The sequence below is a fragment of the Canis lupus genome, chromosome 17 (assembly GCF_048164855.1).
Source record: "Canis lupus baileyi chromosome 17, mCanLup2.hap1, whole genome shotgun sequence".
Classification (NCBI taxonomy): Eukaryota; Metazoa; Chordata; class Mammalia; order Carnivora; family Canidae; genus Canis; species Canis lupus.
The window spans coordinates 60,149,531-60,161,516 of record NC_132854.1 but is presented as its reverse complement, the minus strand read 5'-3'; the positions used below and the strand labels follow the sequence as shown (position 1 = coordinate 60,161,516).

Genomic DNA, 11,986 nt, shown 5'->3' with positions numbered 1-11,986 from the left:
CACCCTCACTGCCGAAGTGATTCTCACCCCCTCCTCTACTGTGTCCTGTCCCCTTGCTTGGCTCTCTTTCTTGCACCCACTCTCATCTCCTCTACTGATTCTCAAACTCCTGATCCCCTTGCTCAGTCTAACCAAGGAAATTGTGAGCTATTTTAGTAGGTACGGCAAGGCAAGATTTCAGGCTGAAGAGCCAGTGTGCCTAGGCTGGGAGGCCAGCACTCTTGTTTAACTGCTGTCCAACCTTGGGCACCTCTCTCGACCTCTCTGTGTCTTCATCTTTGATCCAGAAACTGGGGATAAGGATAGCACCCATTTCAGCCGTCTGTAGGAAGGACTTAGCGAATATGCGCGAAGCACTAGCGCAGTGTCCGGCGCGTGGCAAACTTTTTATAAGAGTTACCGTCATTTTCTTTATTTCACATGGTGCCTTCCGGACCACATTCTTGTTACTCTTTAACTATTGAGTTGTCTAAACAAAAATAAGTCCCTCCTCTAGAATCTGTCCACTAATCTTCCCAGATGGTGAGCCACAAGCTTCCAGGAAGTAACCGGAAGAGGTGGACACTACTGGTAGACCTTCCTAGAATAACCATGCTGGACCCCTAGCCCTTCTCGTATTACCACTCACTTATCCAACGTCCCCTACTCAACAGCATGCACTGTGCACCGTATTAATTTTCTTGGGCCGCTGTAACAAAATACTACAAGCTAGGTGGTTTAGGACAACATACGGTTATTGTTTCACAGTTCTAGAGACCAAAGTCTGAAATCAAGATGTTGGCAAAGCCATGCTCCCTGCTAAAGGTGCTAGGGAAGGATCCGTTCCAAGCCTCTCTCCCCGCTCTGGTAACCGCAAGCACTTGCAGAGTGCTGTCTTCTCACATCATCTTCCCTCTGTGCATGTTTCTTTGTGTCCAGATTTGCCCTTTTTATAAAGGCGCATGTTGGATTAGAGCCCACCCTAGTGACCTCACCTTAACCTGATCATCTGAAAGACCCTCTTTCTAGATTAGGCCACGTTCATAGGTACTGGGGGTGAGGACTTCAGCATCTATGTTGGGGAGAAGGGACATAATTCAAGCTATAACAGGCACCTAGTATATTCCAGAACTTGTAGATACTGCGAATATAGCAATGAAAAAAGAAAAAAAAAAAAAAACAGTCTCTGGTATCATGGAGTTTACACTGTGGTTGGAAAAGATGAGAACTATAAGAAGGGCCAGGCAACGAACAGTGCCATGAAGAAGGATAAACAACGCTAAGAGGGTTGAGCATCATGGAGGGCATGGTGCGATGGTGTGGCTGTTTTATATCAGGTGATCAGGAAAGACCAGTCTGTTAAGTTGAACTCCAACAGGAGACCTGAAAAGGGATGAGGTATAAGGACACATCAGACAGAGAGCTCTGGGCAGAAGGACGAGAGGCTCAAGGCCCTCAAGATGGAGTGCCCGGCTTCTTAAGACTTGACCTAGAGGCTAGTGTAGCAGAAGAGAAGGTAGTGGGGAGTGTGGCCGGAGGAGACGGGGTCGGAATGGGACGGGGCTGCGGGTGTGGCACAGAAGAGCCACGGTGAGGTTCCCTTGGCTTTTGCACTGAGCTCTATGGTGTCATAGGCCACTCAGGCCGCTGTAACAAAATACCACCGACCAGGTGGCTTATAAACAACAAAAATTTATTTCTCACAGTTCTGGAAGCATAATGCCTGAGATCAGGGTGCCAGCATGGTTGGGTGAGGGCCCTCTTCTGAGTCACAGAATACTCCTTGTGTTCTCATATGCTGGAAGGGGAAAGGAGCTCTCTATAGCTTCTTTTATAAGGGAATTAATCCCATACATGAGAGCTCCACCCTCATGACCGCATTGCTTCCCAAGACTCCACCTCCCAACACCATCACCGTGGGGGTTAGGATTTCAACAAATGAATCCGGGGCGGGGTGGGACGGGGGGGGGGGGGGGGGGGAACACAAACATGCAGACCATAGTGGATGGGAAGTGTCTGGAGTGCTTAAAGCAGAAGAAGTGAATCCGACTTAATGTTTTAGAAGCATCACTCCAGTTTCTCAGTGAAAAGAGACTGATAGCTGGTCAGGGATGGGGCAAGGGTAGCAGCTGTGACCCTAACTTTTCATGGAGAACTGGGTATTCTTCAACCCCTTAGGCTCATGCAGGGAGAGTTCAGTGTCTTGCTCTTTCTTCTAGAAACAGGATCTGTATTTCTTGTGGGGGTACCTATTCCACGTGGGGCGGGTGTTGTTGACCCTCCCAACCCTAGCCACATGAGTAGACATGGTTTCAGGTCTGGCCAATTAGAGAACTGCCCGGCTCTGCTTCCATTGCTCACAGAGGAGGCTGGACCACCTGGAAGCTGAGCCACGCCCGTCCTAGTAGGGTCCTATCTGATGGGCTTGCAAGGCAGGTGGGAGCCTGGAGCTTCTGGGGCTGTCATGCTCACCACCTAGATAGAGTTTGTCTAAGAGATAAGCAAACAAGCCCTTCCCTTGAGCCCTCACCAAGTGAGGACCATTCCAAGAGCTACATGTAGAGCACACTCTTTAAATCCTCACAACCGCTGTACGACGTGTGTGATATTGTTACACCATTTAACAGATGAGGAATAAGGAAGGCATGAGCACGTTATGGAAAAACCTCAAGATTGTAATGCTGGGAAGTATTACAATAATCAATAATTCAAACCAATAATCTTTGGTTCTAAGAACCCAAGTTCTTGTTGGCAAATTGAACACCAATAAAAAATAAATTTATTATTAAAAAAAATAAGAACCCAAGTTCTTTTTTTTTTAAGATCTTATTTATTTACTCATGGGGGGGGGGGGCAGAGGGAGAAGCAGGCTCCCTGCAGGGACCCTGATGCAGGACTTGATCCCAGGACCCCAGGATCACGCCCTGAGCTGAAGGGAGACACCCAACGGCTGAGCCACCCAGGCATCCCAAGAACCCAAATTCTTAATCCCCACTCTAGTTTAGGGAAGATCTCAGGACTGCAAGGGAGAAGAGTCCTTAAAGATTACTTAGTCCAGTGGTCCTCAACTCTAGCAGACTAATGTTCTTTTTTATAACAAATATCTTCTGACATCTCATTTAGCATTCTAAAATGAATTCCACAGAAATATAGTTTCCCTGCACACATAATTTTTAAATAGCTAATACCCTTCTCTAATTATAATACAGAGTGAAAATTAAAAGAAAATAATTTATAATTTAAAAAGACATGCATTTCACTATATAAATGCTCAAGTGTGGCTATTCCAGAAGACATAAAGTCAGACGTCTATATCGAGAAAGATGGTGGTTTTTGAAATGGGCAAAAAAAGTGTGCTATTTGGCACACTTTTCCGGTTCATCTCTACTTTTCATTTGTTGCCTTTGTGCTAACAACTCTATGCAAAAGAAAAACTGCAGCGCTGCCTGTGGTTCTCACTCATAGAAAGGCAAAATGTGTCTAGTAGAATATAACTAACCTATCATTTCCCTGTGGATACTGATTTAAAAAAAAAAAAACTAAAGATTTTATTTACTCATGCATGAGAGACAGAGACAGAGACACACACACACACACACACACAGGCAGAGGGAGGAGCAGGCTCCATGCAGGGAGCCCGACATGGGACTCAATCCTGGGTCTCCAGGATCATGCCCTGGGCCAAAGGCAGGTGCTAAACCACTGGGCCACCCGGGGATCCCCCAATACTGATTAGTTTTGCATCTATTTCTCCACTTACAAATTTATCTCAGCAATTAATTGATGAGCTAAGTAAGATTCTTTCACACAGGCTGTATTAGTCAGGGTTCTCTAGAGAAACAGAATAGGAGATATATAAAGAAATCTATATCTACAGATACATAGGTCTACATGTATCTATATCTACCTATAGTTATGTAAATATCTATTTGAGATTTATGGTAGGAATTGGCTCACATGCTTATGGAGGCCAAGAAGGCCCACAATCTGTCATCTACAAGCTGGAGAATCAGAAAAGCTGGTGGTGTAGTGCAGTCCAAGTTTGAAGGCCTGAGAGTCCAGAGTTGATTCTCTGAGTCCTAGCCGGAGTCCACAAGCCTAAGCACCAGGAGCACCAATTTTCTCTTGTCCCAGGGCAAGAGAAAATGCATGTGTCATCTCCAGCAGAGAAAGTGAACTTACCCTTCCTCCACCTTCTATTCAGGCCCTCAGTGGTTGGCTGACTTAGCAGCATTGATGAGAGTGGTCTTCTTTACTCAGTTTACCAACTCAAATGCTAATCTCTCCCAGAAATACGCTCTCAGATGCATCCAGGAATAATGTTTTACCAGGTATCTATCTGGTCATCCTTTAGCCCAGTCAAGTTAATACACAAAACTAACCATCACACAGGTTCATGTTACAAATGAATGAACATCATAATTGCAAGTACTTTCAAAAACTAGCCTTCAACAACACGCCTGTAAAAATACTTTGTAAAAATACTACAAAAAGGGAGTTAGAGATCAGACCACTGAAGACGCAAACACCAGTTCAGTATTGCTGTCGGTGATGTCATTTTCCAAAATAGTGAAATTCTTGGTAAAGTACTGAATAAAACAAAGCACCATCTTCTCTCAATATGCGCAGCAAGATCAGTCTTGAAAAAGTCTTATATTTACTAAAGCTAGAAGTATTTGTGTGCATATGTGTACATATAGTCAAGTTTAGATTCTATGTGTAGATAATTATACATATTTGAGTTTGATTCTAAGCTTGGATAACTATAAACAGTTTTCCACCTACATGAATGTCCAAGCCATTAGGAAGTTGTGTGGGTATGAGATCATTCTCCATTGTGCAAGAATGGGAAAAGCAGGTCACTTAACATCGCCGGCCTCTACCACAAGCCACTAGTTCACCCCCAACTGCTGTAACAACCAAAAACCCCCCAAATTTCCAGGACCCACCACAGAGGGTACTGCCCGTCTTGAGGACCACTGATCCAGTCCAAACACACACTTCTGGTTCTTAATCCTCCTCTGTAACACCTTAAGCACCCATTCAATAAATATTTGTTGAATGAATAAAAATATGAATGAAGGAAAGTGTGGAATTGTTGACTAGTAAAAGTCTAGAAAGTAATTATCAGTAAACAAATTCCTTTTATAGGCATAGAAAGTTTCCTGAGGCAACCATGCACTTCCAATATTTGTTTTTTATGGACTCTTAGACTACTTAATCCTTTTTTGAATTCAAAGAAACTTTAAGTTCGGTAGAGAAGCACTAGTGAGTTACAGCCACGCAACTAAACCATGAGGGAACCTTATTTATTCTTGTCTTCTATCTCTTTCTTCTCAATCTTACTGGCAAAGCCCTAAGTCCATACCTCATATCATAAAATGTCGCTGTCTCTAGCATCCACATCTTCAAAAAGCAATGAAAATCCCCTGGCCCTCTTCTAAATGCTCTATTGAGAGCTCCCAATTGCCTTCTTCACAATAATAAAACCCTAGTAAAGGCTTTGAAGCCTTCCATGGATCAATTCTTCTCACTACCAGCCCTGGCCTCTACTCTCCACCCTATTCCAGCAACATTGGCTACTCCTCTGCCTCTCTGCCCTCATGGTGAGGTCTTACTCCTTCCCAAATTCAAATACTGCTTTGAGAACAGCTCAGCCAATGCTATTCACACAAATAGTCCTCAAAACTGTGCATTAGAAACATCTGAGAAGTTTCTAAAATTGTGTTAGTGAAGGAGTACATGGTGGCCCAGTTGGTAGAGCATCCGACTCTTGGCTTCTGCCCAGGTCATGATCTCAGGGTCGTGAGATGGAGCCCTGCCTGAGGCTCTGTGCTCAGCAGGGGGTCTGCTGGAGATACTCTCTCCCCCCAACCTCTGCTCCTCCTCCCGCTTGTACTCTCTCTCTAAAATAAATAAATCTTTTAAAAAATAATAAAACAAAATCTTATTAGTAGGATCCACCCAGGACCCATTAAACTAGGCTCTCGCTGGAGCTAGAACGTAGGCACGACTATTTTAAAACTCTTAGAGATTCCCGGTGCTCAACTAAGCCTGAGAACCACTGCCCAAATGCCACGCACTACACCTGTATCTTATTAAGCTTGAGCTCTATCTGTTGCGCCTGTAAACGGTTTTCTGGCATCGACTTACTCTCTCCCTCCTCAGAAAGACAGGAAGCTCACAAGACCTCTCAAACTCAAATCACCTGGGGATCTTGTTCAACTGTGAATTCTGATTCAGGAGGCCTGGTGTGGGGGCCCAAGATTCTGCATTCCCAACAACCTCTGAGGTGTCCCAAAATATGCTTATGAAATATAACCACATGTAATACTCCTATGTTATATAACATGAATTCCTCTCAAGCGAAGAACTTCAAGGCATAAAGAAGGAGAAGCCTGTTCCTTACCCGGTTCTCTGAGAAGATGACTTGAAGTCCTCCTAGGGGCATGTATTTTTTTTACTGCACCTACACCTAAATAAATCATTTGATTGAAAATTATTACAGTAAAAAGAAAGTACAATGTGACACCACACCCATTAGGATGGCTACAACCAAAATTAATGTAAAATAACAAGTGCTGGTAAGGATGTAAAAAAATCAGGACCTTCATACACTGCTGGTTTGAATAGAAAATGATGCAGCTTCTTTGGAAAACTCTCTTCAAATAATTCAACATGGAGCAACATATGACCCAGCAATTCCACTCCTAGGGATATGTCCCAAAGGATTAAAAACTAGTATTGAAACAAAGCGTTAGGGGGATCCCTGGGTGGCTCAGCGGTTTAGCGCCTGCCTTTGGACCAGGGCGTGATCCTGGAGATCCGGGATTGAGTCTTACATCAGGCTCCCTGCATGGAGCCTGCATCTCCCTCTGCCTGTGTCTCTGCCTCTCCTATCTCTGTCTATCACAAATAAATAAATAAATAAATAAATAAATAAATAAATAAATAAATAAATAAGTCTTTAAAAAAGTATTATACATGATTATTCATAGCAGCACTATTCACAGCCACTAAAAGTTGGAAATGACCCAAATATCTGCTGATGAACGGATAAACCAGATGTGGTATATCCATACCACAAAGTATTATTCAGCTACATAAAGGAATGAAGGGCTGATCCATGCTACCACATGGATGAACCTCAAAAACATGCTAAGTGAGAGAAGCCACACACAAAAGACCATATATGGTATGATTCCATTTATACAAAATACCGAGAATAAAGCATCCATATAGATAGAAAGATTACTGGTTGCCAGAAACTGGGAAAAGGGGAACTGGGAGTGACTGCTTAGTGGGTGCAGGGCTTCCTTTCGGTGTAATAAAAATATTTTGGAACTAGATGGAAGTGGAGGTTGTACAACATTGTGAAAGTACTAAATGTCGCTGAATTGTACGGTTTATTTTTTTGAGTTGACACACAATGTCATGCTAGTTTCAGATGCACAGCATAGTGACTCAGCAACTCTGTGTGTGATCCTGTGCTCACAAGTGTAGCCACCATCTGTCAACCTACGATGCTATCACACTGTCCTGGACTGTGCTGTGATCCCTGTAGTGTGCCTTTTACCCCTGTGACTTGGTCATTCCATAATTAGAAACCTGTAACTCCAATTCCTTTTGACTCATTCTGCCCGTTGTCCCACCCCTACACTATGTACCTTAAGGGGATTACTTTTATATTACATGAATTTAACTTCAATAAAAATTTACAAAACCACGGACTGCATGTGAGATTCAGCGATTTATCAATAAAGACCTGGACTACTAGATAGGAAAGAGTTATTGACCTACTCTTTGCCTAATTGTCCAATCAGCACCTGTGCTAATGGGCACCACCTCTTCCTGTTCAAGTCCAGGAACTCTGTCTCTAGGCTCTTCATTGTCAACTGCGCCCTTGCTGGCTAATTTCGTGTCTTCCACCATGAGGCAAAAAGTAGCCCCATCGTTTTTACTCGCAGTACCATGGCTTCTCAGAGCCTGTGTGTATTTAAACATTTTAGATCTTGCCCCTGCATTTATTTGATGACGATTACCTCAAAATCCTGTGAATATTGGCTTCGATGACTCACTCCAAGGTTGCTACTGCACCTAATTCATGGATGATGACCACAAATACAAGTCTTATCCAGAGTATGTTGGCAATAATTTGTTTTCTGATCATGTTAAATTTACTTTTCAGAATTTTGTAGGATAAACAGAACAACACATCTTCCAACCATGTCTGTGCCTGTATCTTTTATACTGTAGTCTCCGCGTTTCTGCAATGTGACTTTTTCAGTCACATTGGCTACACCCCTGCTTTTCACAGACTGCCACCAACAAAGAGGGTAAGAAGGGCCTCTGAGCAGACTGATAAAGAGTGGTCTCATTCACAAAAGAAATGTCATTCCTTCACCTTGAGCAGCTTGAGACTGACCTGGGAAAGTACGATGTCACCACCGCAAGTGGACACTACGAGAGAGGACACTTACTGGCAAGGCCACTTGTCATTGAGGAGTGATAACATTGAAAGCCCTTTAGGATAAAGGCACCAGTGCTTGCTTAGCTCTAAAAGTGGTAGTGGTTTGGGGGCAAGTATGGCCCCCTCTGCTCTCCACAAAGAAGGGATTTGCACACATCCACCTCTCTAGATTTAACAGCTTTCTTTCTCTTTAACTTGTGAGTTTACCAAACAAGACCAAGTCGTGAATCTTTAGAATTACAATCTTGGGGCTCAACCAGATTTGAGTTTCGATTTTCAAATGAATACAAATTACTGCAAATAACAAAGTAGATACTTCCAAAATGCAAGATCTTGACGGCTAAAGATCTGTCTCTCCTTCATCAATATAACATTCACATTTGCCTATTATCTTTCAAACTTAACAAGAAGCAATAATCTTCTGGACATCACAGTGGGATGAGTCCTAAAGGCAAAATGAACTTTAAAACATTCTAAAACTACTTGTTGCTATCATATTGTTAGTAGTAGAGTTGATACTATAATTAATTAATATTATAATTAATAATTATAATTAATATAATTAAGAAACTGGTGTATGCAAATGAATAATTTGAAATATAGCCTAAGAAAAAAATGGGTTGGATATTGAAAATGTGTTTAAAGCTTTGTGCAGTGGCAGTATCATAGCCAATGAGGTTTATCTGAGGCGTGATTATTGCTAATTGAAAATGTGTTTAAATGGTTAAATGTCTAGAATCATCAAATTTCTGAGAAATGTTTAAATTGCCTATGTAGTATAAAGCTGTTCTATTTGAGACATACTAGTGCAGACTATAAAAGGCAAATAAATAAGCTGCATGTATTTTTGTGCCCAAATATTTTTCTTTCTTTGTATTTTTTTGTCAGTGTAAAGTAAGAGTGAGAACAGAGTGGGAGAGAGTGTGAAAGGCCCTGACGACACAGGAAAATCACCAGGCCTTGGTGCAGGTGACCTCATATCCTCACCACATTAAGCAGGGACTTAATCATCCACCTTCCAGACTGTCATGGACTCACACAACACAAGGCTTCTAAAGATCAGACGAGGGGATCTATTCATCTCACTCCTTTTCCCAGATAAGCAAACTACAGCTTAACTAGATTATACACAAATTTATAGAACAAGGGAGCTGAGATGAAGTAGTAGCACAACCCTACCAGGACGTGGGCCTAGTCCCTGTGCCGGTCTACTGTACCAGGCCTCGCTCCATTACACCGACCACGAGGCATTTCATTGCTATGAAGAAGGGACCTGAACACAACCACCACCATTGAGTGAAAGAACAACTTTCTGTCTGGAAAACTGCCATTTCAAAGTCAACCAGATAGAAGTGAAAAATATCGACTTGTTTTCACAGTAACATTCTGCTGTCCTCTCTGGTGTGGGAAAACACTTCACTGGAGGCTACATGGAATGAGCATCGCCGCGCAGTGTGAGGTGACACAAGGCAACTGCCTCTGAAGGGCCTCCTGATGCAGTCCTAAGCATTTTCCTCTTGCCTACTTCTGTGGAGTTAGAAATGCTTTTGAGAAAACACAGAGCTAGATTGAGACAAGATATGAAAGATCTGAGTTTGCACCCTTACCCGATTTTAACAACTTGCCTTCAAAACCTGTGTTTAATGTCCTGAAGGAAAGCAGGGAGGGAAATCACATATTTCTCCTCTTTATCAATTTTATGATTTTTTTCTTTGTTGACTTATGGCTCTTTGACATTTATTCTGGAAATTTCCCTCAAATCAGCAGGAAAAAAAAAGTCTGAGAGTTTCCAAGGAAACTTTTCACTTGTATAGATCTGGTGCCCACATTAAGAACCAATATCCTTGCTTACAAGAAGCCAGAGCCATGGAAATGGCCTAACCCTTGAACTGCAGCGAAGACTTTTTAGTCGTGGCCCATAAGAGAGGCTCAATGACCATCATTCTTTGGTTTCCTTGACTTTGATAACCCTCCCCAATAGTTTATCATAAATCCTGATTATGAGAAAATGCTGAGGCTTGTTGGCAAGTGAGAGAAAAGCAATCTAATTTTGATATGGTAATTCCCCTCCAAATATATAAATCCAGGAAAAATGAGTTGTTCTGTGCTGTCAAACAGCTGTAAATAGGCACTATCCTCTGGAAACTGAGAACCCATTTCAGCAAATTATATCCTTAGTTTGTTTCAGCAGCTCATCTAGAGAAATTTCTAGTCTTCCAACAATACTGAATCGATCAGGCCGGTATCTCTCTGAACGCCTCCAACAACCTTAACACGTAAAGAATGAGGTTCTAATTCCTTCAGGGTGATGCCAGGTTCCATTCGAAATTTATTTGCAACCTGCTTGGACACAGAAGCCATTGTCTCCACAGACCTTGGTGTGGTTGAACTGACAGTTAATGTGTTGTGACCTGGAGTTCACCGTTAAAAGGGTCACCCAAGCAAAGTCCTGGAGTTTATTTGGTTATTGTGATTGTTGGCACATCCTATGCAATATATCTAAATTGAATTATGGTATCAGATAAAATTATAGATGGGATTAAAGCTTGTGTATCGTCCATTGTCATGTGTAATCAATAAACGATTTAATATTCTCTTGGAAAAAAAAAAGAATGAGGTTCTAACAACTAATTTAGTAGCAGTTGTGAAGGAGCTCTTCATCCATTCACCCATTCTACATATATTATTAAATTCCTATTATGCGCCCAATAGAAGCTGCTAATATGTAGGTAAAGACAATGCGCACCACCCCTGCCTTCATGGCCTCGAGAGAGAGATTAAAAAAATACACGACTGAGTATAGAATTACAATTGTGATTAATATTGCAGAGAAAAATCCAGGAAGCTATGGAATTTAATAAGAGCAGGGACTAACATCTTAGTCAAGTCAAGGAAGACCTCCTGGCAAAGAAAGTTGTTATTTGTAGTTATTTAAGCTGAACCCTTGTAAGATGACAGGGAGGTAGCTGCTTTCCCCTTAAATATCTGGTTTTTATTTTCCTAAAAGTCTTTAGCATTTATTTTGATGCTATTTTTCCTTATCCCCATCAAACAGTCACTCAATAATGATTTTAAAAAAGACTTCAGTTGGCACATATATGAAAAAGGGAACACAGCTCTTATTTAGGGCTACATTATCATCACTCTAAATTACCCAGATCCTAATTTAACTTCCTAAATCTAAGCTGGTCTCCATTCCTTGCCCATTAACATTAAGAAAAAGGAGTTGAACTCAGAGCTCCCGCCCCTACTGTTGACTCTCAAGTGCTCATTAATCACATGAAGTCACTGAACTGTTTAGACACCTTTCCAGGCAACTTAGAGCGACACGTCCCCTATGTCTGTCAGTAATTTTTTAGCTCCACAGTAATTGCAGTGTTCTCCATGAGACACAGTGTGAGAAATAATTTACTTGAGTGTGATTATTTTATTTGGATAGAGATCAACAGGGAATAGAAAAGGAAACTATTTTAAAAATCAACCGTGCAGGTCTCAAGCTCCCGAGATGGCTCTCCTTTGGGATTCTTTTAACAGAAA

At 41.9% G+C, this 11,986-nt stretch overlaps 1 pseudogene; it reads left to right on the top strand.

Moving 5' to 3' along the window:
- Nucleotides 1–9,092: 9,092 nt before the first annotated feature.
- LOC140608468 (U4 spliceosomal RNA) lies at nucleotides 9,093–9,215 on the top strand (annotated as a pseudogene).
- Nucleotides 9,216–11,986: the final 2,771 nt, after the last annotated feature.